We start from the raw sequence: 27,896 nt of genomic DNA, 5'->3' as shown, positions 1-27,896 counted from the left end.
GGTTTCACTCGCACATCTGGATGAAAATATGCATGACTGACACTAGTAATTTATGCAGACTCACTAATGAAAGAGTTTGATATGAAAGCTGTCCCAGTATTATGTAGCGTATTAATGGAAAAGTTTTGTAAAAACACGAGAAGAGCTGTAGTGAACTACCAGGACCACTCTAAGTCAACAAATAGATCCACAACACAGGGAAAATGTCAGCAAGGGCATTTTTTTCTATGAACATTTTTTAAATCAATGAACATGTAATACCAACATATATAACAAATTACTATGTGTGTTCTATATTGCATTTATAATTATGCTGTCTACATTTTATTTGTAATTACAATACAATACATGGCTTTTATGAAGATGGCAAACAGTATATTAAGTAGAAGTCTAAATTAAGAGGGCTGGGTGGTGGCACACCTGATCGAGCACACCTTATCGTGCATAGAATCTGGGTTCGAACCTCTATACCCCACCTGCAGGGAAGGGGAAAACTTCAGAAGTGAAGCAAATCTGCAGGTGCCTTTCTCTGTCTCCTCCTTCCCATCTCAATTTCTCTCTGTCCTATCAAATAAAATAGAAAGGAAAAGGGGAAAAAAATAGCCACCAGGAGCAGTGGATTTGTAGTGATAACCTTGGTGGCAATTAAAAAAAAATAGGGGGCTGGGTGGCAGCACAGTGGGGTAAGTAAGCACACGTGACAAGAAGTGCAAGGACCAGCTAAAGATCCCTGTTGGAGCCCCCGGCTCCCCACCTGCAGGGGAGTCACTTCACAGGCGGTGAAGCAGGTCTGTAGGTGTCTATCTTTCTCTCCCCCTCTCTGTCTTCCCCTCCTCTCTCAATTTCTCTCTGTCCCATCCAACAACAAGGGCAACAAAATAGAAAAAATGGCTCCAGGAGCAGTGGGTTCATAGTGCAGGCACCAAGCCCCAGCGATAACCCTGGAGGCAAAAATAAAAATAAAAAGTTCTTAAAGTATGTCTATCTTTTCTACTATTTTTTTTAACCATTCCAGATCAGACTATTTAGAACCAATTATCTTTTTCTAATAAAATTAATTCTTTCTAATAAAAGTTCTTTTCTACTTTTTGTGGGAAAGTGGGCTTGGTTGGATTGTAATAAAGAGAAAAGCACGTTTAAGATTTTAATGGGAAAACTCCAGTCTTAAAAATAAAAAGAATGTTCTCAAGTTTAGTTAGATCAAATAACTCAAGTCATTTTTTCTTTGCTAAAATAAGAGAACCTCTCTACTGACCTGGAAAATACTTCTGAGACTTTTCCTAAGTTACAACACAAAGTGACAAACTTGAGTACTAGATAGAAATCAATTACCACTCAAAGAGAAAAGCAACACCCCAGAATTTGGGGGGAGAAAACTCCTGGCACTGAACTGGGTGGGAGTCAATACAGCCATGTCTCAAGGGCCATGTAACTTTTAGAGCAAGTCACTTCATTTCCCAGTTTCCAGGGCAGGCCAAAGAAGACGACCTGACTCCCAAGTCTTTCCAAGTCCATTACAGACAATGCAAATCAACTGTCTCTGCAGTGAAGGCACATCCTGCCTCAGCCCCCAGGCAGCCAGTGCCAACAGGCCAAGCGGCAAAGGGAAGAAGCCTGCTCCTTCAACTCTGGGCTCAATGAGCTTAGCTTTCTTCCAGCTCTCCTAGTCTAGGGCCTTAAGGAAATGCTATTTAGTCCAAGCTTGGGACAAAATAGGAACCTGCTCTCGTTGCTGCCAAGATGAACAATGTGTAGAAAGGAAAAATGTCAAAGCTGAATCATGCTAGATAAGCACAAACACAATAATGTGAAACAGTTCAGGAAAGTGACTTGAAAAACCAGAACAGATTGATTAAACAATGAAGAAAAAAAAGTAAATAATGAAGTCAAACATGGGCCAGTGTTGTTAAATACTAGGAAAAACATAAGGTTAAAGTGAAATGGCTATAAAACACCACCAAGTAAAGCAAACGTATTGATCTTTCCTATTTTCACATAATCAGATTAGAAATGTCTGTGAAAACATGAATTCCCTATCATCGGAAGTCACAGGGATGGGGAGAAAAAGGGTTTAACTGCAAAACTAAGTACAGTAAAATTTATTATTAATACAGTAAAATGCTAAAATAATACACTGATGCATTGACTTTTATTTTAATTTCTCTTTTAAAAATAAAATTAAGTATCTATTAACACCTCCTCTTTAACTAAATTTTGTAACCAAGACACGCAAGAGGAGGATAGTACTAGAAGATATATGGAAAGGGACTTCAATAAGGAAAACAGATTTGCAGCTTAGGAAAAAGACTTTTGGGAAACGGGGCTCATAGAACTTTAGTTTTATTCTCAGGAATTCAGAGGGTCACCCAACTCCATTATCCAATCATATGCATTCCTCAGACCTGGCCCACTTTTCTTTATTAGCACAAAAAAACTCATAGTTAATTGACTCTAAAGGTCCTCCCAAATTGAAACATCTTAAGATCACAGAACTTTCAAAAATAAGTGTCTTGAGAATAACTCTGGAAGGATCCCCAAGAACCAGAGACACTGATGAAACAGGAAGAGTCTTTACTATGTAGTCGGTAATCCCTTCTGAATTTTTTATCATGTGTATTTATTTCACTTTATTATTATTTGTGCAGAGTTGGGGCTTTGGGCATACATGATCTCTCCACTCCAAGCAACTTTTCCAGAGACGTCACAGCTTGAATCTGGGAGAGCAGATACCCTGGCAGAGCAGATACCCTGCCTGATGACCTATTTCCCCAGTCCTTTATTTTTCAATTAAAAACAATTAAGCTCTTAATTTAAAATAAAGGGCTGGGGAAATAGCTCATCAGGCAGGTATCTGCTTTGCTGGGTGTTGCATTTTGACTCTATACCTGAGAAAACCGTAACAATTACCATCTCTAACTTTTGAATTGTGAATGCCAAGTAGTGGTAAAAATGTTCTGGTGCATCACAAGGAGATAAAAGACACTGTACTCATGTGACAACTGTCTTGTAAATCATTATTTCCCTAATAAAATGATTTGAAAAATTTTTGGTGAAAAAAAAGCAAAACAAAAAGCATTAGTCACTAAATACTTAGAGAATTTCAGGACATTCACTTTTAAAAAATATTTTATTTATTCCCCTTATTGTTTCATTGTTGTAGTTATTATTGTTGCTGTTATTGACGTCGTCGTCGTTGGATAGGACAGAGAGAAAATGGAGAGAGGAGGGGAAAGACAGAGAGGGGGAGAGAAAAATAGACACCTGCAGACCTGTTTCACCACTTGTGATGCAACTCCCCCTACAGATGGAGAGCCAGAGGCTCGAACCAGGATTCTTAAACTGGTCCTCGCGCTTTGCGCCACCTGCGCTTAATCTGCTGCGCTGCCACCCGACTCCCCAGGACATTTTTTTTTTAAACAACAATCTAGGAGATCAATAGCAAAAATCATGGAAAGGGTAACACAATTACATATTTTCCTAATTTGGGGCTATTAATGGTTCTATAGAATTGAAATTCTTGACACTGGGTTTGAAGTTACTTTTTTTCCTTTTGTTTGTTTTTTCTTTTTCTTCTTCCTGTTTAAAAGGACTCTTTAAGAGAGGTAATTTTAACTTTTCTGAAGTTCTATCCAGGCCTTCAAAGTCTTGTGACTCTGGACCCTGCCCCTTCCCAGGAAAGGTGCCAGTCTCTAGGGAACTTCAGGAACTTTATAAAGAGAGGAAGTAACGACACTGTGCTGCCAAGTCCTCATTCCAGGCAAGGGCAACCTCCTTGTCTGACTCTTGTTTTCCTGCTGTAAGGGTTGTTGTTCGTGGCTCAGTCACCTGATGCTTCCAGAAAAAGTGCTTTTCATCCCTGTGCTTAGACAAGCCTGTTTGTATTCTGACAGCTTCTCAGTTGATTCTGACACCCTCATTCCTACTTGAGCTAAGATCCATCAGAAATCCTCTGCGCTAATACAGCCGGCTTCCTCAGCTTCTCACCAACACCCTCACGTTACCTTCTCCCACGCTTGTCTCATTTCTTTCCCACACTGCTGAGCTGTGCACATCTTTTCAACAGCCCTCCCTGCCCTGTGACCAGATTTTAATTCAAACATTCCAAATTCTACACACCCTTCAGAAGGGCTCAAGTTGCATACTCCAGAGTTCTTTCTGGCTCCTCCAGCCTTAGCAGCCTCTATCTCCTCTGAAGATCAGCCAGGGGCAGGTGAATCCCACTGCCAAACAGCCACTGGTTCATGTGGTTACCTGCTGGTAAGAACACTTGCTCCTCATGCCACATGGTGAAGGAACACTTATAACTAAGGAATACTGCTGGAAGGACTCTGAAGCACTCTCAATTTCAGGGGCCTGAGGGCATAGCAAGTTTTGCTACAGCAATTAAAATTTCAGAATAACAGGGAAAAAGCAGATAAAATGTTTAAAGAGGTTCACACCTATAATTTACATAATCATAATGTGTCTGATGTTTCAAGGGGGAGGTCAGGAATGTAGAACTCATCAAAGTTTGGAAGGCCCTGGAGTTAGGTATAATTCTCACTGTGCAGAGAATAAATACCTAAAGAAGGAGAATGGATTCCCTCAGTCAACAGAATGGCACAGATTGGCAAAAGCAATTCTTCCAAACAGTGAAGTTGCCCCGTTGCCTCAATGCTATGTTGTTAGTGAGAAAGAGAATGAGAAGCAGAACATCACTGTGGAGCACATAAAGCCAGGGATCAAACTTGGGACCTCATGTTTGAGAGTTCACACTTTATCCACTGTGCCACTTCCTGGACTGCCAGACTGTTAAGAAGGTACCAAGACATCTTGAGTAGTGGAAGCGAGACTCCACACACGGGAAATTTGCCAGTTAACAGACAGAAACCAGGAGCCAAAAGTCACACCACCCCACCACTAGTGAACAGAAAGGATGGTGAGATTCACTACCCTGGCTGGCAGGCCAAGACTGCAGAGTACAACTTTAAAACGGAAAAGTTTTTTGACAGTATTGAATTATGACATTCTGTGGTATGTAAATTATGTCTCAATCAAATCACTAAAAAAAATAATTTGGTAACCTTTGTTGGACTACTTCCAGTAAGGGGGAAGGTATCACAGGTTTTTATTGGCTGTTCAAGAGAAAGGCACAAACCTCTGGCATAAAACCTGAAACCTGTCATTAGATTCAGATAGGAGAATTCACTACAAATGATAATGAAAACCACCGAAATATAGTTAGAAAAATAAACATGAAAACCCAAACTATTAGTACATAAAACTCCTGACATAATGAAAACCACATGGCTAGGGGAAGAGTCTCTGAGAAAGAAGAAATGGGGGAAGGAAGGAAAGAAAATACTTAACACTGGGGAGAGCTGACAAAAGCAGAACTGGTGAAAGTCTTAGAAATCATTGAGATTGGCCAAGAAGCTTGGCTTACTGCCCCCAAGCCATGGCAAATGCTCTGCTAAAAGCAGTTAAAAGACATTTTCCTTTAATAGCAAACAAAGGAAACCTAGAGAGCTACACAAAAGGAGAAAACATCTTCATTTAGGGTTGAGGGGGTAGGGGAGTTGCTGAGAGGGTGGTTAAGAGGACCCCAAAGAGGAGTTCAAGTAGTATTTCGAAACTCCACATGACATCAACTCTAAACTATTACTTTTGAATAACAGGCTAAAATTGTCTCTACCTTTTAAGAGATATATATTTAAAATATTTGATTGATTTGTTTATTAGATAAAGACAGAAATTTAGAAAGGAGGAGGAGACAGGGAAAGGAACAGAGACACCTGCAGCCTCACTTCACCATTTGTGAAGCTTTCCCCCTGCAGGTGGGGACCAAGGGCTTGAACCCGGGTCCTTGTGCTCTGTAATGTGAGTGCTTAACCAGGTGTTTCACTGTCTAGCCCCAGAAACATTTTTTCCTCCTCCAGGGTTATTGCTGGGCTGGGTGCCTGCACCATGAATCCACCGCTCCTGGAGGCCATTTTTTTTCCCCCTTTTGTTGCCCTTGATGTAGCCTCGTTGTAGTTATTATTACTGCCCTTGTTGACGCAATTCGTTGTTGGATAGGACAGGAGAGAAATGGAGAGAGGAGGGGAAGACAGAGAAGGGGAGAGAAAGACAGACACCTGCAGACCTGCTTCACCGCCTGTGAAGCGACTCCCCTGCAGGTGGGGAGCCGGGGGCTCGAACCGGGATCCTCACGCCGGTCCCTGCGCTTTGCGCCACATGCGCTTAACCCGCTGCGCCACCGCCCGACCCCCCCAGAAACATTTCTTTCACTTGCCCAACTATCTTCCATTAACAGTAGATAATAAAGAGAAAAGAAAGAGGGAACATTTACTTGCATATCTGTTTATGCCAAACACATTACCACATATATCTGTAATAACTGCAAAATACTAGTCGCTCCATTTCACAGATGAAGAAACTGAGGCTTCAAGAAGAGGGAAAGTCATGCTCAGGAATATAATTTCTCAATAGCAGATGTGAGATTTGAACCTGACCCTAAGGTTCAAACCTGCCTGAGTATAAGAAGGGAGCCAGAGACGACCCGAACTGCCCCTGCGGCCACAGACAGACTATGACCCACATAGTCAACGACTGCCACCTCTCCAGATTCAAAGGAGGTCTCGAAACTTTACATCAGGCTCAACCTGATGCTGTTGACTGGCTACGGAAGAAGGGCAAACGCTAAAAGAAGGAGGAGGAGGAGGGGGAGGGGGAGGGGAAGGGAGGGGGAGGGGAAGGGAGGGGGAGGGGGAGGGGGAGGAAGAGGGGGAGAAGAAGAAGAAGAAGTAACTGCCTCTTTGACAGTTACCTACCATCTTCTTGCTTCATTATTACCTGTATAGTAATATACATGTAATCACACTGTAGTCACGTTGACAAAAGCAACTTACTGAAGTGACTGACAGTAAGTGACAAGGAGCCTCAGCTGAAGGCAAAGGAGAAGGAACACTAAACGGCAGGGAGATAGAAAGCGGTTGGTCACCAATTCTCACCTAGGCACTGTGCGGTCTCAGCAGACCACTCAGTAGCACAAAACAAGCCCACATTCACACAGTGTATCCTGAGTCCTACAGTCTCCAGGTCACCTCGGTGGAACTGAGTTGGGAGGACCTTACTTAAGGAGACTGGGAAAACCTTTCTAATGTTTTACCAAAAATGACACAGAAGATCTCATTCACCATGACATCCATGAAGGTGTGGGGACACTCTGTGCTGCTACCCCTGGAGAGACTGAAGAGCCAGGTTGACCCAGAGGCCCAGGCTCACTGTGGCTAGAGGGAGGAGCCTCTCCAGGTTCATACACTGAGACCCTTCTGTGTACAAGGGTCTGGAGGTGACTGTATTAGAGTCCAGGCCAGAGAAGGGGGACCTCAGGCGGGAGGGGGGGTGACAGTATAATGATTATCAAAGAGACTCTCATGCTTGAGGCTTCAAAGTCCCAGGTTCAATCCCCTACACCAATATAATCCAGAGTTGAGCAGTGTACACACACACACACACACACACACACACACCTCTCTCTTGGGTGCTGAAGTGTCATGACCAGAGAAAAAGGAAAAGAAACAGGGATTTTCACTCCCCCCACCTTTTGTTGCCCTTGTTGTTTTTCATTGTTGTAGTTATTATTGTTATAATTGATGTCGTCGTTGTTAGAACAGAGAAAAATGGAGAGGAGGGGAAGACAGACGGGATGAGAAAGACAGACACCTGCAGACCTGCTTCACTGCCTGTGAAGCGATTCCCCTGCAGGTGGGGAGCTGGGGGCTCAAACCAGGATTCTTAGATCGGGTCCTTGTGCTTTGCACCAGGTGCGCTTAACTCACTGTGCTACCACCTGACTCCCGGGATTTTCACTTTGAGTCTGTTTTCTCATCTGTAAAGTGAGGATAATAACCGTGCCTATATCATGAGGTTGATATAGTACTTTATTACCTGAATACATATTAAATCATAAAGTCCTTGACACAGGGCAAGTGTTTAGTGAATACTGACTCATAAAGTCATTATTGCCTCAAAGTTCCTTATCTTCTCTTTTTTTTTTGTGCCTCCAGGGTTACTGCTGAAGCTCAGTGCCTACTCTATGAATTCACTGCTCCTGTAGGCCATTTTTTCCCTTTTGTTGCCCTTGTTGTTTATCGTTGTTTGTGGTTATTATTATTGTTGTTGTTGTTGTTGCCATTGTTGGATAGGACAGACAGAAATGGAGAGAGGAGGGGAAGACAGAGAGGGGGAGAGAAAGACACCTGCAGACCTGCTTCACCGCCTGTGAAGCGGCCCCCCTGCAGATGGGGAGCCGGGGGCTCGAACCGGGATCCTTTAACCTCAAAGTTCCTTATCTTAAGTTAAACTTTGTTGGTGTGTGAGTTACTACCACATTGTGACCATATTATACAGACATGCCTGGAGAGACTGAGTGAAAGAGGTAAAGACTGAGAAAGAATCTGAAAGACTGAGAAACAATTATACAGCAATTAAAACAGCAAAGACAGCGTTAAGTCACCACTTTATACATATGTCTCTAAACATTTAGTTCATGTATGATCAGTTGGGGTAAATACCTATCTTCTCCACAGACTGTGAGCAATTTTGAGGGCAGGTAGATACTAAATAAATGTATACTAAACAAGGAGGACTCAGCAGGTTAAAAAAAAAAAAGATCATTTGTTTAATAATGAGAGAGAACCAGACATTACTTTTACAAATTCAATCCTGGGGATCAAACTCATGACCTCCTGCTCTCAAGTCCAATGTTCTAGTCACTGTCACCTCCCAGTCCACTCACTAAGCTTTTGGGATGAAAAAATAGGAGTGCCTGATTTTCCTATTTTGAGTTGGCAAAGATCCATTATTCTTCTGTTACCCCATCCCTTCTGATCTAGGAAATACATTTCAATATGCTTAAAAACAATCAATTCCCTTTAAAATTCAACAATCTCCAAGTGACAATTAATGAAAAAAAAACAAAAAACTGTGATGCGGAGGGTTGAACCCAAAATCTCACAGGGGGTGGGGGTGGGGGTGGGGTACTCTACCACTAAGGTGCATCCCCAGCCCGTGACTTATTTTCAATAATTGAAATGCTGCTCTGACTAGCCTGTAATGCCCCAAAGGTAATCCTAAAGGTCAGAGAATTATAATCATGCACAGATACTAAGCAAGAGACACACCTACTTTTTTTTTTTTTGGCCTCCAGAGTTATCATTAGGACTCATTGCCTGCACACAAACCCACTGCTCCTAAAGGCTATTTTCCCCCTTTTGCTGACCTTGTTGTTTATCATTGTTATTGTTGTTATTGCTGTCATTGTTGGATAGGACAGAGAGAAATGGAGAGAGGAGGTGAAGACAGAGGGGGAAAGATAGACACCTGTAGACCTGCTTCACCGCCTGTGAAGTGACACCCCCCCCCCAAGGTGGGGAGCTGGGGCTCGAACTCGGATCCTTACACCAGTCCTTGTGCTTTGCACCATGTGCTCTTAACCCACTGTGCCACCACCCAGCCCCCACACCTACTTTTGTAGCTGATCATCTGCTAGTTGCAGCAAGACATAAAGTAAATAAAGAAAGAAATAAGGCTGTTACTTGCTTCTGATTTCTGGTGCCAAAGTGAGCAAATCTGAGGACAACACTGCCCCTCCCTTCCCCTTAGTCCAGGCCCTGGGAAGCACACAGCAGAAGCAACCACATGGCAGTGCCCCTCCCACCCCATCACAACAGATCAAACCCAATTCTCCGGGGATCTGCAAAGCTGAGAAACAAAATCTCAATTCAATAATCAAGACAGATAGTAGCTTAATACACCCTACTTTTCAAAAATCCAGAACAAAGCAAAGGCAAGAAAGAATTTGAAGATGTAAAAGATGTAAGCTGCAGCAGAGGAGGGAAGGAAGAGGAGGGAGAACAGGGGCTTTCCGGGTGCCTGATCTGGGTTCCATCTCAAGGAACTCAGTCGCTTTACAAGAGTCACTACAACTGCCAGCCCTGCCAGCACACCTCCCAGCAGGCTAATGTCACTGGGTGGTGTTCCTTGAGACCGAAAAGCCTTGAGTCTATTTGGGAAAATGAGACACTGGGCATTCTTTTTTTAAATCAAGGCAATATATAATTAACATGCAATTAGTGCTAAGAAGTTCAGAGATCACTGTGAGTGGCAGGGAAGGATAGATCTAGCTAGATGGAGGAGGAAGGAATATACAGAACAGAGATCAAGGCACATGTGGGGAAAAAGGGTGAGGAGAGGTAAGAGATACTAAATGATCCAGAACAGGGAGAAGTCAGGAGAGCAGCTTCACAGTCTTCTGTTGCTCTTTCTTTTCACACTCAAGCTGCACCCTGGGCCTTGCCTGAGTGAAATGCATGAACTTGTTGCGATCCATGTCTGTGCACAATTCTGTGATTCCCCCCCCAAGAAACTGTAGATCTTAAGGACAAAGGCAGAAAAAGAAAGGACTCCAGACTTAACATGTAAACACTTGAAAAGTCTCTTCTTTATACTGGCATTCAGATCAAGGAACTATGCTTTAAGAACGCCTCATTAAGACGATAATGCCAGGGGTAGGCGGTGGAACGGGGTTAAATGCCCAGGGTTAAGTGCCCATAGTTCGAAGTGCTCCCCCCCACATCTAAGCAGGTCTGCAGGTGTCTTATCTTTATCTCTCCCTTTCTAACTTCCCCTCCTCTCTCAATTTCTCTCTGTCCTATCCAACAATAACAACAAAATGGAAAAATGGCTGCCAGGAGCAGTGGATTCGTGGGGTAGGCGCCGAGCCCCAGTGATAACCTTGGAGACAAAAAAAAAAAAGATGCCACACCCACGAAACCAAAATATTTTGTTGGCTATAATTTTCCATATGGGAATCCCCTACTTTATCATTATGCCAAGTAACAACTTGTTTGAGAGGACTGACATACAATACACTGAGAAACTGACAATCTCAGTTATGGGTCTATATACATATTAAATAATACTTACATTTCAGATAACTGCTACTGGCTAAGATAAAACTGAGGAACTCCAGGAAGTGTTTCAAGCACTGGGAGAGCACTCAGCTTCCCCTCCTGCTCTTACTCACTCTGGCCCAGTCAGCACACACTCTCCCAGCATATCACAGTTTCACATACAGCTCACGCGCACATACCTGGAGTGGTATTAATGCTGAGATATGCTCAGATTGGAGATTGTTTATTTGGAAAAGGTTACCTCTGTGTATCAGCTCACTTAGTTCGTCAAGTTTGTCTTAAGTGTGTTTGTGTTCCTTCCTTCCCGTGTATGTAGGTGTCTGAGCATATATAACCGAGGGAGTGTCTATCTTTACAGGGTAGAAAGTAAGCTGATGTGTAGAGGAGTTTTGCCTATGTTTTAGTAAATCTCAGACTGAACTGCAAAGAGTGCAAGGACAAAAAAAAAGAAGAAAAGAAAAAAAAGAAACCAGTCTCAAAGGACTCCACAATGTAGGATTCCTTTTATATGAGATGTCCACACTAGGCAAATACATAGCCAGAAAGCAGATGAAAGGCTGCCTGGACCTTGCAGTTTGGCAGAGGGAGTGGCGGGTAAAGGGGTTCTTGGTGTGATGAAAAAAAGATTGTGGTGGGGGCCAGATGGTGGAGCACAGGGCTAAGTGTACATAGTACAAAGCGCAAGGACCGCACAAGGATACTGGTTTGAGCCCCCTGCTTCCCACCTGCGGGGGTCACATCATAAACGATGATGCAGGTCTGCAGGTGTGTCTCTCTGTCTCTCTCCCTGTCTATCTCCTCCTCCCCTCTTGATTTATCTCTGTCCTATCCAATAAAAGTGCAAAATGGCTGCCAGGAGCAGTGGATTCGTAGTGCTGGGACCGAGCCCCAGTGATAACCCTGGAGGAAAAAAAAAAAAAAAAGAATGTTGTGATGGTTCACACAACTCTGAATATACCACCCAGTGATCTCACACTTGAAGTGGACAGATTGTAGGTAAGTGAATGAAGCTGTTATATTTTAAATAGAGAGATCAAGGGCATCTAAGATGCCCAGCATTGCCACAGGAGAAACCTCTCACTAAAAACGGTAACTCTTTTTTGCTACTGTTTTAATTAAGCTTTGAAATTCCTTTTTTTTTTTTTTTTTTGCCTCCAAGGTTATCGCTGGGGTTTGGTGCCTGCACTATGAATCCACTGCTTGTGGTGGCCATTTTCTTCCATTGTTGTTGTTGTTGGATAGGACAGAGAGAAATCGAGAGAGGAGGGGAAGACAGAGGGGGAAAGATAGACACCTGTAGACCCGCTTCACTGCTTGTGAAATGACCCCCTGCAAGTGGTGAGCTGGGGACTTGAACTGGGATCCTTGTGTGTGTCCTATGTGCTCTTAACAAGGTTCGCTACCGCCCAGCCCCCCACTTGTCTTTTAACAAGCATGACGTACATATGGGAGACAGCATTTACTCATTCCCACTCGGTGTATATGTTCTTTCCTACTCAGACACCAAGTGAAATGAATGAACACTGCTTCTCATATGTATGGGGTTGGGGAGTCAGCCTAAGGGCTATACAAAACACATGCCTGAGGCTCCAAGTTTCCAGGTTCAATCCCCAGCACCACCGTATGCCAGAGCTGAGCAATGCTCTGGTTAGAAACAAATCAATAAATATTTTAAAAAATATGAATATGCACAGAATATATACATATTTATTTTTAACCAAGTAATAAACTGTACATGTAAAAATAAAAACAAGTATGTTAAAAGAAAAAGTCAAAGCCAGAGCCTGTTAAGTGACAATGTAGGCACAACTAAACACGAACCACAATTCAGCTGATCTTCAATCACATCAGCCGAACAGAGAAAGAAAAGTTATTTTGTTTTGTTTTGTTTTGTTTTGTTTTGTCTTAACCTATACTGGTTGGGCAACTAGACATCTAGATGGAGGGAAAATGAGATCAAACCTCTACCTCCCATCATAATACAAGTTAACTGGAGATGGACCACAGGCCTAAATGTAAATCTTAGAATAAGAAAGCAGTATCTTTACAATCCTGGGGACAGGGATCATATTTCTTGGGCAGGACATAATGAATGCTAACCATAAAATAATAAAATGTTAAAATGATAACAACAACAATAAAAAGAATGGGGGGGGGGCAGGAGGTGGAGCCACCCAGTAGAGCACATGTTACCATGCACAAGGACCTGAGTTCAAGCCTCCTGCCCCCACCTGCAGGAGGGAACCTTCTCTTCCTTCTTGATTTATGTCTCTACCCATAGATAAAACATTAAAATAACAGCAAAATAAAAACCTGCTAAAATGAACTTCATAAAAAAAAAAGTTAACTTCTGCACAGGATAACATTAAGAAAATAAATAAGGGACTGGCAAGATAGCTCCATGGCCATGGGCATGACTCACGTTTAAGTCCAGCCCCCACTGCACTGAGGGAAACTTTGGTGCTATGCTGTCTTCCTCTCCGTCTGTCTTTCCTTCCATCTGAAAAAGTTAGTCTGGAGCAGTGAAACCCAAGTGATGACAAGAAAAGGAAGAGAAGGAGGGAGGGGAAAAGAGGGGGTAGGAATGAAAGAAATAAATAAGGCTGGGATGTGCCTCCACCAGCCGAGCACACCGACACTTTGTGTGTGAGGGCCTGGCTTAAGCCACATGAAGACACCATGGATGGCCCTGGGGAGCTCCATGAAGGGAAGAGCGGTGATGTGGTCTTTCTCCTCCCTGTCTGTTTCCTGCTCTTTCTTTCTAGATAAGAAAGAAGGGAAAATTGGGCATGGGAGGCTACTTACTTAGTAGCATCATGCAGACACGAAAGCCCAGAGTTTATTCCCTAGAGCTGCGTTTTACAGAAGAGTAAAAAAGACAGACAAGCTATAAATTAGGTAAAAACACTGCCAATGCACATACCTGACAGAAGACTTGTACTCTGAATACATAAAGGACTCCTACAAGTAATAATAAAAAGATGAAGCGCCCGATTAAAAAAAGACAAGCAAAAGACGTGAACATATACTTCATAAAATGAAACATACCCAACCACATGATTAAAAATTCAACACCCTTAATCATCAGGAAAACACAAATTAAAATCACAGTGAGAAGGGGACTGGGAGACAGCTCACCAGGGAGAGTGGACAAGGACCTGGGTCTGAGCTCCTGGCCGCCACGAGAGCACCATGCAGAGGAAGCTCTGTAAGTGGTGGAGCAGTGAAACAGTGCGACAGGGTCTCTCTTCCTGTCTCTCTCTCTACATCTGAGAGAAAGGGTGGTGCAGAAGGGGGTGCACAATGGAACAGCACAGGCCCCCGTGAAGGTCTGGCATCCAAAAGAAAATTAAAGGTGCTGGGGAGATAGAGTAAAGGTTATACAAAAGGCTTTCATCCCTGAGATTCTCAAAAGTCCCAAGTTCAATCCTCATCACCACCATCAACCAGAGCTGAACAGTGCCCTGGAAAAAAAAAATTAATTAAATTAAAAGAATAAATCATAATGGGGGCCAGGGATGCTGTTCTGAGGTAGAGAACATGCCTTGCATGTATGAAGCACTGGGTAAGACAGCCCAGCAACCCCCCCCAAAAAAACATAATGAGGTACCATTTTATATCCTCTAGTGTGACTAAAATGAAAAAGACTGACAGTACTTGAAGACATTAAAAATAGAAAACAACTGAAAACTCATATATAACTACATAGGGCAACTATTTGGCAGTTTTTTTTTTAATAAACATAAGTTCACCATGACTTAGTAATTTCACTTAAGAGAAATGAAAATACCTATCATCCACAAGAGATCTGTAAAACAATGTTCACAATAGGGCTGGGGAGAAAGCATAACAGTTATGCAAAAGACTCTCATGCTTGAGGCTCCAAAGTCCCAGGTTCAATCCCCACTGCTACCACAGGTCAGAGGTGAGCAGTCCTCTGGTCTTTTTCTTCATTTCTTTCTCTATCTTTCTCTTTCTGTGTCACTGAAATACAATAAAAATATTAAAAAATTCTTTTCATAATAATTTTACTCATAATAGTCCCAGACCTGGAAATAACCCAGATGTCCATAAAGAAAAAAAAAAAAAAAAACACAAGTTGGTGTTTAGTCAAGTGCTATTCAGTAATAATAATAGCTACAAATATATACAACACCAGAGATGAAGCTTAGCAATATTGCTAACACAAAAGAAGCAATACTGCTAACACAAAAATCACATACTACCTCGGGACTACATTATTCATTCAAGCAAGACAAGGTGTCACAAACCTATGGTGTCAGAAATAGAGTCAGGTGGTCCTGGAGGTGGTGCAGTGATAAAGCTTTGGACTCTCAAGCATGAGGTCCCGAGTTCGATCCCCGGCAGCTCATGTGCCAGAGTGATGTCTGGTTCTTTCTCTCTCCTCCTGTCTTTCTCATAAATAATAACAGTAGTAAAAAAAAATAAGAGTCAGTGCTGGGGAGTGGGCCCTCAGGGTAGAGAACAGGACTTGCGTGTGTGGAGCCTGGATCTGCAGCTTGGCAGATGCCAGAAGTCCTGGAACTGGGTACTTAATATGTACAAGTTGTAAGATAGAGTGGGAGTAGAATGGTTATGCAAAGAAGCTCCAAAAGTCCCAGGTTCAATCCCCTGCACCACCATAGCCCAGAGCTGAGCAGTGCTCTGGTAAACAAAGAAAAAAATATATATATATATATGAAATATATATGAAATACTGACTATACCTCTATAAAATAAAAAATATGAAATATCACTGACTTTGAGATTCAGGTTAATGATGTTTTAAGAAACTATTGCAGCCCGGGAGGTGATGCAGTGGATGAAGCATTGAATTCTCAAGCATGAGGTCTGAAGTTCAATCCCCAGTATTTCTCTCTCTAGTCTTCTCTTATATATACATGTGCATTTTTCTTTTCTTTTTTTCTTTTTTTGCCTCCAGGGTTATTGCTGGAGCTTGGTGCCTGCACCAAGAATCCACTGCTCCTGGAGGCTTTTTTATTTTCCCTTTTTGTTGTCCTTTTTTATCGTTGTTATGGTTATTATTATTGTTGTTATTGATGTCATTGTTGTTGGGTAGGGAGAAATGGAGATGGGGAAGACAGAGAGGGGGAGAGAAAGACAGACACCTGCAGACCTGCTTCACCACTTGTGAAGCGACCCCCCTGCAGGTGGGGATCCGGGGGGAACCACGATCCTGCTTCGCTGGTCCTTGCACTAAGCACCATGTGCGCTTAACCCGCTGTGCTATCACCCGACCCCTGTGCATTTCCAGTTATTTACCACTCTGGATAAATAACTCAACAGACAACAAGCATATGATGGTTCAACACATAAGCAATGAAGGGAGAAAGAGAAAAGAGAGAGAAAAAACTGAGAGGACACAACAAAGAAAAAGATGGGAAGGAGAAAGAAAAAAAATAAGAAACTTGTGAAGGTAATTGTTAAGAGAACAGGTGTTTTTTTTCAAACATCTTAAAATATCTCCTAACCCAAAGTGCAGGCCTCCAACAGTAACTACTCTCAGGAATGCAGATTCCAGGGTCTCATTTCAGATCTCTAAGACACTGAGTGATTTATGGCATATTAAAGTTCAAGAAGCACCACCCTAAACCATTCAAGCCCTTACTGTCATACTATTAAATTGTGTTTTGTTTAAGTGGGCCAGTACTTAGGACTTAAAATTCTTAAATAAATATAAATATTTTTTCTTACCAGAGCACTGGCTCAGCTCTGGCTTATGGTGGTGCTGGGGACTGAACCTGGGAGCTTAGAGCCTCAGGCTTAAATGTTGTTTGTATAACCATTACGCTGTCTCCCCAGCCCTAAAATTCTTTGACTATAATGAAACTGATCACTGTATGGGATTTGACCTTCACGTAGTCAACTTTAGGTGAAATAATTAATTACAGAACAATCTGGTCTGTAATCTGATGGATACCAGCTAAAACTCTGAAATTAGTCATAAAAATACACGATTAAAGGAAACTGAGTGGTAAGCCAGTGATATCCTGGAGAATTCTGATCCTTCACACCTGGCACAGAGTTTAGCACAGAGCTGGGCATGACATGTGGCCAGTATTCCCTGGGTGAATAAATGATATTTTTAAAGTGAGGCCTATTTATAGAACTAAATGATCCTGAGTTCATTTGATTCCACGTCCTCATTTTAAAGATAAGCAAACAAGAAATGCGTTCAAAAATAAACAATTAGTACGTATATATTAGTATATATATATTAGTACATATATATATTCTAAATTAGTACGCTCATATTCTAAATTTCCTTCTTGGTCCTTTCATGGGGGATGTCTTAGAAAGGAGAGTCTAACAAAGTGAGTGCTTGAAATAGATACTGGAATAAGAGGTACCTAACAGCAGGTAGGGGACTAGCAAAGGTACAAGAAGGTGGAAACATCATCTATTTTTCAAGCCTAATATATCTTTGCCGGGCTAATGAATTTAGTCTGTCCTAAAACCAATAGAAGCACGAGCTGCAGTAAAATGTCACAAACCCAGGAGGTGGGGGGTGGTGGAGCGGGGCACGACACTCAACTAAGTTAAAGTCTCCACAGAGCTTATTTCCTGTCCGACCTCCTGGGATCAGTTTTACTGCAGTGCTCATTACCAGATGACTTTTGCTTTTAAAGAGAAGCCAAGGACAACTTGGACCGGCGATTCTGACCGTGTGTGTGTGTGTGTGTGTGTGTGTGTGTGTGTGTGTGTGTGTGTGTGTGTGTGTGTGTGTGTGTGTGTGTGTGTGTGTGTGTGTGTGTGTGTGTGTGTGTGTGTGTGTGTGTGTGTGTGTGTGTGTGTGTGTGTGTGTGTGTGTGTGTGTGTGTGTGTGTGTGTGTGTGTGTGTGTGTGTGTGTGTGTAGGGGGGTGGGGGTGGGGAAGCCTTGCGGCTGTTTCTCATTGGTTTATAATCACAAAGCAGGCATGCAAAGAAAACGCAGCAAAAAACCAAACAACAACAACCCACAACGACCCAGTCACATCCTCAAAACAAACCGACCCACTAACTTTTCACAGCCGGATGCAGCTGTGCTGCACAGGAGCCAGAAATGTATTCTATAAAGACGGAGCAAGCCAAGAGATCGAAATGGCAAAGAGGCAAGATAAGCCAGATTTCTTTCTTTTCTTTTTTTTTTTTTTTAAGGGTGTGTCCAAAGTTGGGTTCAAACCCCCATCCCCACCCCGCACTTTCATGGAGGAGGCGGTCGTCTAGGTGCGAGAAGCCCCTCCCGGGAGGCTGCGGCCCCGCGCTACGCCCCGCGGCGGTGCAAAGGGCGGGCGGGCACCGGGCTGCAGCGGCCGGCGGGAGGGGAAGGGGCCGGGCCCCGCTGATTCATCAGCTGCTCGGGGTTCTCGCGCCTCGGCCGCGGGCGACGCCCAGAGCGCCCCGACCCACCCCTTCCCTCCCTCCCTCCCTCCCTCCCAGCTCTCTCCCCAAAGCAGCCTCCGGCGCGCCCCTCACCCCCTGAGAAGGGCTGGTGGGGAAGAAACCCGAGCGGCCGGGAGACAGCAGCCTCCCTCTCAGTCAGCCACCATGGCCGGAGAGTTCCTGCCCGCGCCCGCAGACGGACTTCCTGGAAAGCACCGGGACCGACTTACCTGCCTGGCGTCAGCCCGGGCCGCGGACCTGCTTTCACCGTCCCCTGCAGCTCGCTTCCCAGCACCCGTCGTCCGCCGGCGTCTGCCTCCCAGGGAGTTGCCCGCTCTGCCCGTCTGCAGCTCCCCCAAGTCGACGGAGCTGTCCTGTCCGCGCGGCTGGTGCCACCCCCCCCTTCTCCGCCGCTGACGCGCGTGCGCACGCCCGGGCCGCGAGGCAGCCTGGGAATTGTAGTTCGAAAGAGGAGGAGGGAGAGGCTCCGCGCAAATCTAGATAGATGTTCACAATACCTGGACGTTTGGACTAGAGGCTGAGAAAAACAATCCTTATTTCAGGCTGAGACAACTCTATGCATGGAAATGGGGACCCTGGGTCTTCTGGGGGCTATCTACCGCGGCAAAAGGTTTCCTCTTTGAGTTTTAGTCAAGATGCACACAAGGCACGGTTTGTAACAACCCTTAGTTGTTAATGCAAAGATTTGACAGCGAGCCCTTTGTTAATGTGAGGACGCGGCATGCAGCCCTCTAAAGGATGCTGCCGACTGCCAAGGCAGTGCAGTAATAAAGGCTAGGGCGCAAGTGGGTTGTCAGTTAGGTAGATAGATGTCTCCTCATGGGCAAAGTAACCCTTGAGATTTCTAGTGATTTGTCTATGAATGCATGCAATTAGAAATGATGTCACAGGGCTTGCCCCAGCAGTTTCGGCCCAATTCGGTTTCCCATTCCAGCTCCGAGTTCGAAAACAGGAGGTGGAGCTGAGTTCATGAGAGGAGAGAAAAAAAGAAGCGGGGCTCCAAGTGGGGGGTGAGGGTGGGTGGGCAGTTGGGTAGTTTGGAGAGGAAAACGCAGACAGTGGAGCTATTCCAGAAGACAGTGCTTGGGTGAAACGTGAAATGACTGTCTTGCCAGGGCTCGGAGAAGAAACAAAGATGACATCCCACTCATCCTTGTGGCCACACTCTGGTAATTTTCCTGGCCTGGTAATTTTCCTACTTCCTAGGAGTAGCTCTTAGTGTTGATGCAGCTTTTGATGTAGCCAGGGACTTACTTACCTTGATGAAAGGCCTGATTTGCGATACCTACGACCCAGGTTTGATCCCTGCCCTCACTGCATTGCAGGACGTTTCAGGACTATGCTGCTTTTTCCTCTCTGCTTTTCTCTCTCTCTGTCTCTCTCTCTCTCTGTCTCTCTGCCTCTGTCTCTGTCTCTCTCTCTATATATATATATTTCCCCGTTTGTTGCCCTTGTTGTTTTTTTATTGTTGTAGTTATTATTGTTGTTGTTGTTGGATAAGACAGAGAGAAATGGAGAGAGGAGGGGAAGACAGAGAGGAGGAGAGAAAGATAGACACCTGCAGACCTGCTTCACCGCCTGTGAAGCGACTCCCCTGCAGGTGGGGAGCCGGGGTTCGAACCGGGGTCCTTAAGCCGGTCCTTGCCCTTGGCCTCCATGTGCGCTTAACCCGCTGCGCTGCCGCCCGACTTCCTTCTGTTTCTCTTTCTAACTGAAAAAGTCAACCCAGAGTGGTGAAACCGGGGGAAGCAAGTTTCAAATAAATAATGAATGCAGCCAGGAAGTGGGCTGAAGTGCCTGTTTGAGATACATTCCAAAGCCATCCAGTGTGCTAGCCAAGTAATGGTTAAGCCTCTCCAGAGAACGACTTTTTCCCTCAGAGCAGAAGCAGCCTAGTTTAAAGTAAACACCTGGGATTTCAGATAGCTGGAACTCACTAATTCTGGAAATTAAGATGACTGTTTTTAAAAAAGAGAAAAAACATCTGAATTGCAAATACTCTAAGAGAGTCAACATTAGGTCTTGTGGCCACTGTGTTGTCTTCTTCTTCTTCTCCTTCTCCTTCTTCTTCTTTTTGGATAGGACGGAAATTGAGAGGGGAGGGGGAAGATAGATAGAGAGGGAGAGGGAAAGATGATACCTGCAGACCTGCTTCACCGCCTGTGAAGCCACAACCCTGAAAGTGGGGAGCCAGGTGCTCAAACCAGGATCCTTCAACTTCCTACTAAGTGTGCTTAATCTAGCTTTCTACCACCAGGTCCCCTGTATCTTATTTTCTAGAGTATTTCCATAGACATCAATTTCTCAAATATTCTTTGAGATAATAGCTGACAGCAACTTCCTACAGAATTGGGGTTCCACTTATTGCGATTCTAACCTACATCAAGAACTATACCAGCAGTGCATTTATAACAGCGCCTACAATCTGCTAAATAACCTTACAAAGAAGATACCAGTCACCTCAATTGCTACTAATGAGAAAAGTAAGACTCAGAAAAGTTGGGGTGGGGGTAGATAGCATAATGGTTATGTAAACAGACTCTCATGCCTGAAGCTCCAAAGTCCCAGGTTCAGTCCCCCGCACCACCATAAGCCAGACCTGAACAGTGCTCTAGTTAAAGAATTAAATTAAATTAAATTAAAAAAAATTCATTAAACTGTATACTTTTTGGGGCCAGGTGGTGGCGCACCTGGTTGGGTGCACATGTTACAGTGTGCAAGAACCCAGGTTTGAGCCCCTGGTCCCCACCTGCAGGGGGAAAGCTTCACAAGTGGTGAAGCAGGGCTGTAGGTGTCTCTCTCCTCTATCTCCCCCTTCCATCTCAATTTCTGGCAGTCTCTATCCAATAAATGAATATAATTTTAAAAATTTTAAAAGAAAAGTTAAGTGAACTGCACATGATCATAGAGTCAGTAATTGAAGATCCAGAAATGAAACACAGGTATTCTGACTCAAATTCCAACATGCTAGAATTTCCATGGTCAATCAGTCCAATGGGTCTCCTAAATTTCATTAAAGTCTTTAAAATAAGGTAAACTCTGGCCATGTCCAAAGTACATTAAAAAAAAAAAATCCCTCCAGACTGGGCAAATGGTGCATCCAGTTGAGGGCACATGTTACCCTGCACAAGGACCCAGGTTTAAACCCCCAGTTCCCACCTGCAGGGGCGATGTTTCAGAAACAGTAAAACCGTTCTGCAAGGCTCCCCCCCCCCCATCTCCTTCCCCTTCTCTCAATTTCTCTCTGTTCTATCAAATAAAATGGAAAAAAAAAAAAAAAAGAAAAAGATTTCTCTAACACAGCCTAGAGAGATGGTACACTAACTGGATGAGATGACTAGCTAGATTTATTTGATAGAGTTTTGTATATTAATAAGAGATAATATATAGGCTTTCTGGTTAACCAGCAAATGTCTTGTGACTTCCCGATATATTTCTAGGATATCATTCTTGGGGAAACAGACAAATTGAAGTTCCTGAAAAGAAAAAAGAGAGAGAGAGAGAGGCAGTGAAATATGGCCACCCTGATATGGTTTCCTTTGTAGTATGTCCTCTCTTGCCTTCCTTGTTAACAGAGAGGGATTTTTACTCAGTCACAGCCATCTAATCTACAACACATTTCCTCCTTGAATTAATTTGGGGGGTTAGGCATGTATTAAATGCTTTTCTCTTCTAGTAATTCATTTTTAAAAATCTCCAATAAATGTTCTTTTGTTCTTTCTTTTTTCTTTCTTTTTTCTCCCTCTCTCCTTCTCTCTCTCCTTTTCCTTCTCTCTCTCTTTTTTCATTTTTTTAAGATGAAAGTAATGTTTTATTTAAATGACAGAAACTAAATATATTAAACAAATTAAATTTGATATGATTGCTGCATAATATTTATTTTCATTATCATTTTAACTTGGTCTGCAATGAACTTTAATAAATCCTGTCTTCATAATAAGAAAGATAAAAAGAACCAGACATCACTCTGGTGCATATGCTGCTGGGGACTGGATTCAGAATCTCATACTTAAGAGTCCGGTGCTTTATCTACTGTGCCATCTCCTGGACCACCCTTTGTTTTCTTTTAATTTGATAGGACAGAGAAAAATTGAGAGGAAAGGTAGAGAGGGAGAGAAAGAATATGCAGACATGCTCCACTGCTCTTTAAACTTTCCCCCTGCAGGTAGTGGGCAGGGGCTTGAACCCAGGACCTTACTCTTAGTAACATGTGAACTTGATCAGGTACACCACTGCCCAGTCCTTTAGCTTCTTTCCTTCCTTCCTTCCTCCCTTTCCTTTCTTTTCTTTCTTTTTCTTTTTTTTTTTTTTTTGTTTCCAGGGTCAGTGCCTGCACTACGAATCCACTGCTCCTGGAGGATAATTTTTCCCCCTTTTGTTGCCCTTGTTATTTATCGTTATTATTATTGTTGTTGTTACTGCTATCATTGTTGTTAGATAGGACAGAGAGAAATGGAGAGAGGAGGGGAAGACAGAGAGGAGGAGAGAAAGATAGACACCTGCAGACATGCTTCACCTCTTGTGAAGCGACTCCCCTGTAGGTGGGGAGCCGGGGGCTCGAACTGGGATCCTTACGCCGGTCCTTGTGCTTTGCGCCATGTGCGCTTAACCCGCTGCGATACCGCCCGACTCCCAATTTTTTTTTTTTTAAGTATTTCAGTAATGGCATTTTCCCCCTTTCTTTAGAAAACTGTTATTATACTGTAATCACAAGGCTTTTAACTTTGAGTTTCTAAAACTTATGTGCATTTAATACCACACACAAGAACTTAAGTGTTAAGAACGGAGCCGGGTGGTGCGTGGTGCACGTGGTGGGGTGAACTTGTTATAATACACAAGAAAAGCCTGTGTTCAAGCCTCCATCATTCACCTGCAGGGAGGAAGCTTCTCAAGTGGTGAAGCAGTGCTTTAAGTGTTTTATTATCTGACTCTCAATCTCCCCCTTCCATCTTAATTGCCCTGTGTTATTGCCCTATCCAATAAATAAAATAAACTTAGAAAAAAGAATAACAACTGAGTATTGAGTAAAACTGCAAAACCTATAGACTTTCTCACTGCTGTCTCTTTCTTGCTATTCTCTACAGCTGCCTCTACAGGCAGGGAAAATTACCTTTTTTTATATTTACTTATTTATTTTCCCTTTTGTTGCCCTTGTTTTTATTGTTGTAGTTATTATTATTGCTGCTATTGATGTCGTTGTTGTTAGATAGGACAGAGAGAAATGGAGAGAGGAGGGGAAGACAGAGAGGGAGAGAGAAAGAGAGACACCTGCAGACCTGCTTCACCACCTGTGAAGCGACTCCCCTGCAGGTGGGGAGACGGGGGCTTGAACTGGGATCCTTATGCTGGTCCTTGCGCTTTCCGCCACATGTGATTAACCCACTGCCCTACCGCCTGACTCCCAGGAGAAATTATCTTTTAAAAAAAGTTCAGTGGGTGCCAGGTGGTGATGCACCAGGTTAAGTGCACATAGTAAAAAGTGCAGGGACCAGTACAAGGATCCTAGTTCGAGCTCCTGGATCCCTACCTGCGCGGGGTGCAGTGGGTGGGGGGGTGGGGATGGGTGGTGGTGGTGTGTGTGTCACTTCACAAGTGGTGGGCAGGTCTTCAGGTGTCTTTCTCTCTCCCTCTCTACCTCCCCCTCCTCTCTCAATTTCTTTCTGTCCTATCCAACAACAAAAATGGAAAAAAGGGCTTCCAGGAGCAGTGGATTCATAGTGCAGGCACTGAGCCCCAGCAATAACCCTGGAGGCAAATAAATAAACCCAGTCCAGATTATGTCACCCCCCCAACCCAAATCACTCATGATTCCCATGACCTTTAAGATAAAAATCCAAAGGTACCAGGCCAAGTGGTGGCACACTTGGTTAAGGACACACATCACAGCGCACAAAGACCCAGGTTCAGACCCCCGGTCCCCACCTGCAGGGGGAAATCTTCACAAGAGGTGAAGCAGGGCTGCAGGTGTCTCTCTGTCATTCTCCCTCTCTCCCCTTCTCAATCTAATAATAAGTAAATAAATATTTGAAAAAAATCCAAAGTTACTAGCCCACACAAGGCTATTTGATTTCTTCTCTCTTTTTCTCTCTCCCCACGTCAGTGTGCTGGCCTCCCCGAGCTTACTCAGTTCTGCTGGTTAGATCCCTACTTCAAGGCCTTTGCTCTACATGGGAGAAGGCTTTTCCTCAGACGCTCAGAGCTCATGTCCCATTTTAATGAAAGTTCTACTCAAATGTCACTTCTGATCACCTTACCTGTCCCTTGCTCCCCTTACCTTACTTGGCTTTCACAGCTCTTGCCACTGCCTGCCTCAGCTTGCTTATTTGTAGAGTAAGTAAGCACATGGAAGAGTCAGCATCTTGTGTCTTCTACCCCCAGCATCTGCAGAAGCATCTTCCTACAGTACATTATATATATAAAACAGAAAATGTAAATTAAGAACAAAAGAATAAATCACATGGGTTAAGGCCTTAGCCAAATCCAGGTGCTAACATAGAATGTGAGTTAGAAAAAAACGGAGATTCAGGTTTGTTTCTTCCTCCTTTTTAATTTTTATTTTATTTATTTATTGCCTCCTAGGTTCTCACTGGGGCTCGGTGCTAGCACTACGAATCCAGTGCTCCTGATGACCATTTTTTTCCATTTTATAAGATAGGACAGACAGAAATTGAGGGGTGTAGGGGTGACAGAAGCAAAGAGAAAGATAGACACCTGCAGACCTGCTTCACCACTTGTGAAGTGCCCTCACTGCAGGTGGGGAGCTGGAGGCTCAAACCTGGATCCTTGCATGAATCCTTGAGTTTAGTGTTTCTTTCTTCTCACTCCTGAAGTGTCATAATACCTCTCCCCCACCCCCTACATTTAATACCACTTCAAGTGATGCAAATGTTCAAATTCAACATGCTAAAGAGACTCAGATTAGATGAGGTATTTGAGTAAGGGACAAAGTATAGTTCCTGTGAATTCTCAGGGTTTGGCTGGAGTGAAAGGGATTGATAAAATGATACTGAAACTCTGGCGGATGTGTTACAAGCACTAATCAGCACTGCCTTCACATTTACACCTTAACAACTTCTGCAGGGAAGGCCAGCAGTGATTTTGTTGTCAGAGTGTTCCTCAAGAAATAGCCAATAGTATGTCGATATACCAAGGTTCTTTTAGAAGATATTTATTCACTTGATAGGACAGAAAGAAGTTGAGAGGGGAGGGGGAGATAGAGAGAGACACCTGTAGCACTCCTTCACAGCTAGTCAAGCTCCCTCTGCAGGTGGGGACTGGGTCCTTATGTATTGTAACATATATACTCTACCAGGTGTGCCACACTCACTTTTTTTTTTTAATCATGTATTGATATTTTATAGGTGAATCCAGAGGACTTACGCTGGAGACCTAAAGTTGAAACTGAAAAGTGAGGGTGTCATTCTGGGAGGGGAGTTGACGAAATCAGTGGAATTGAGGAACCCATTTGGGGTGGGCAAGTGTGCAGGGAGGACTCAAGCACTGCTCAGCTCTGACTTTTTTTTGTGTGTGTGTGGGGGGCTGTGAAGTGGGGGAAGTATTAGTCTGAAACTTCCCAGTCTCAGGCCTGAGTCTTTTGCATAACCACTATGCTTTCTCTGCCCTGCCCTCCTATGTCTGCCTCTCAGAAGCTCCCTCATGTTTTGAGTCGACCTCACACACCTGTTTTCTCACCCAGGCTTCCCCATGCCATCAGCTGGAATTAGTTCTGCCATTGTTCATATTCTCATACCTTGTGTGCCTCCACCAGAGACGCACCGAATGCACATTCCAGCCAAACACTAAATGATGATAGCATGTTAAAATTTTCAGCGGAAGGAACCAAACACACCCATCCGTGTATACCATGTATAAAGGTCTGTGTATACCCATGTTCATAGCAGCACAATTTGTAATAGCCAAAACCTGGAAGCAACCTAGGTGTCCAACAACAGATGAGTGGATGAGAAATTTGTGGTCTATATACACAATGAAATATTACTCAGCTATTAAAAATGGTAAATTTATCTTCTCCACCTCACCTTGGTTGACCTTGAAGGAATCTTGTTAAGTGAGATAAGTCAGAATATGGGATGATCTCACTCATAGACAGAAGTTTAAAAATAAGATCAGAAAAGGAAACACAAAGCAGAACTTGGACTGTATTTCATGTACTGCACCAAAGTAAAAGACTCTGGGGTGGGGGGTAGTGTTCAGGTCTTGGAGCATGATGGCAGAGAACAACCTAGGTGGGGGGCTAGAGTATTTTGTGGAAAACTGAGAAATGTTACACATGTACCAACTACTGTATTTTACTGTCGACTGTAAACCATTAGGCCCTGAATAAAGAAAAATAAATAAATAAATAAACGTTCAGGGCAAGGATAGATAGTATAATGGTTATGCAAAGAGACTCTCATGCTTGAGGTTCCAAAGTCCCTGGTTCAGTCCCCTGCACCACCATAAACCAGAGCTGATCAGTGCTCTGGTAAAATAATACTAATACTAATAATAAAATAAATTAAAATCAAACAAAAAAACTTTTCAGCTGAAGCTGACAAATATCTATATCTAGCCATATCTATCTATATTTTATTTATTTTATGAGATGCATGAGAAAGAGTGTGTCTGTGTGTGTGTGTGTGATGAGAGCAGCCTTCTGGCACATGTGCTGCCTGGAATTGAACCTGGAGCCTCACACGTGCAAGTCTTAGCTCTGTCTGCTTTCTCACCTCCCAGGCTGCCAAAGAATAAACTTGGAAAATTAAAAAAAAAAAAAAAAGACCTAGAACTTTACTCTTTTTCATTGTTCCTTTAATATTATTTTGAAATATTGGTGGTAAAAGTTTAATGCAGAGATCAGGTTCAAGCCACTGTCCCCACCTGCAGGGGAGCAGCTTCATGAGCAGCGAAGCAGTATTGCAGGTGTCTCTCTTCTTTTCCTCTTTATCTCCCCCTTCCATCTCAATTTCTCTGTCCTATACTTTTTTTTTTTTTTTTTTTGTCTGCAGGGTTGTTGCTGGGGCTCGGTGCCTGCACTATGAATCCACTGCTTCTGGATTTTTTCCATTTTGTTGCCCTTGTTATTATTATTTTGTCATCATTGTTGTTGGATAGGACAGAGAGAAATCGAGAAAGAAGGGGAGACAGAGGGGGAGAGAAAGACAGACACCTGTAGACCTGTTTCATCACCTGTGAAGTAACCCCCCTGCAGGTGGGGAGCTGGGGGCTCAAACTGGGATCCTATTGTCGGTCCTTGCACTTCACGCCATGTGTGCTTAACCCTCTGCGCTACGGCCCGACACCCACTTTTTTCTTTAAAGGGTAATGCTGAGCACTGTAGTACAGGAGCACAAATATCCTTGTATTGCCAGCTATTCAACTCTTCGAAAGTTACCAGAGAGTCAAATTTCATCTGATGTCAATGGATGAACAAGGCTCATATACTAAATGGGAATAAGTAAGAATTAACTTGGGGGCTGGGTGATGGCACATCTGGTTGCGTGCACACATTAAAGTGTACAAGGACCCAGGTT

The 27,896-nt window shown here is 43.5% G+C and overlaps 1 protein-coding gene across 6 annotated transcripts in view; it reads right to left on the bottom strand.

The window, feature by feature from the left end:
- Positions 1–18,737, bottom strand: part of TMOD3 (tropomodulin 3) — a 64,194-nt gene extending 45,457 nt beyond the window's left edge. For 2 of the 6 annotated variants that reach the window (XM_060174673.1, XM_060174678.1), the window contains exon 1: positions 18,569–18,737. The gene's annotated coding sequence lies outside the window, so the exon portion shown is untranslated. Of the gene's footprint in view, positions 1–13,877; positions 13,920–14,096; positions 14,317–14,871; positions 14,935–18,568 lie in introns of all 6 variants that reach the window. The other 4 variants (XM_060174676.1, XM_060174677.1, XM_060174675.1 and 1 more) reach the window with 4 other exon arrangements.
- Positions 18,738–27,896: the final 9,159 nt, after the last annotated feature.

Source organism: Erinaceus europaeus, chromosome 16 (genome assembly GCF_950295315.1).
Source record: "Erinaceus europaeus chromosome 16, mEriEur2.1, whole genome shotgun sequence".
Classification (NCBI taxonomy): Eukaryota; Metazoa; Chordata; class Mammalia; order Eulipotyphla; family Erinaceidae; genus Erinaceus; species Erinaceus europaeus.
The sequence above is the reverse complement of the archived record's forward strand: the minus strand, read 5'-3'. Positions and strand labels throughout refer to the sequence as shown.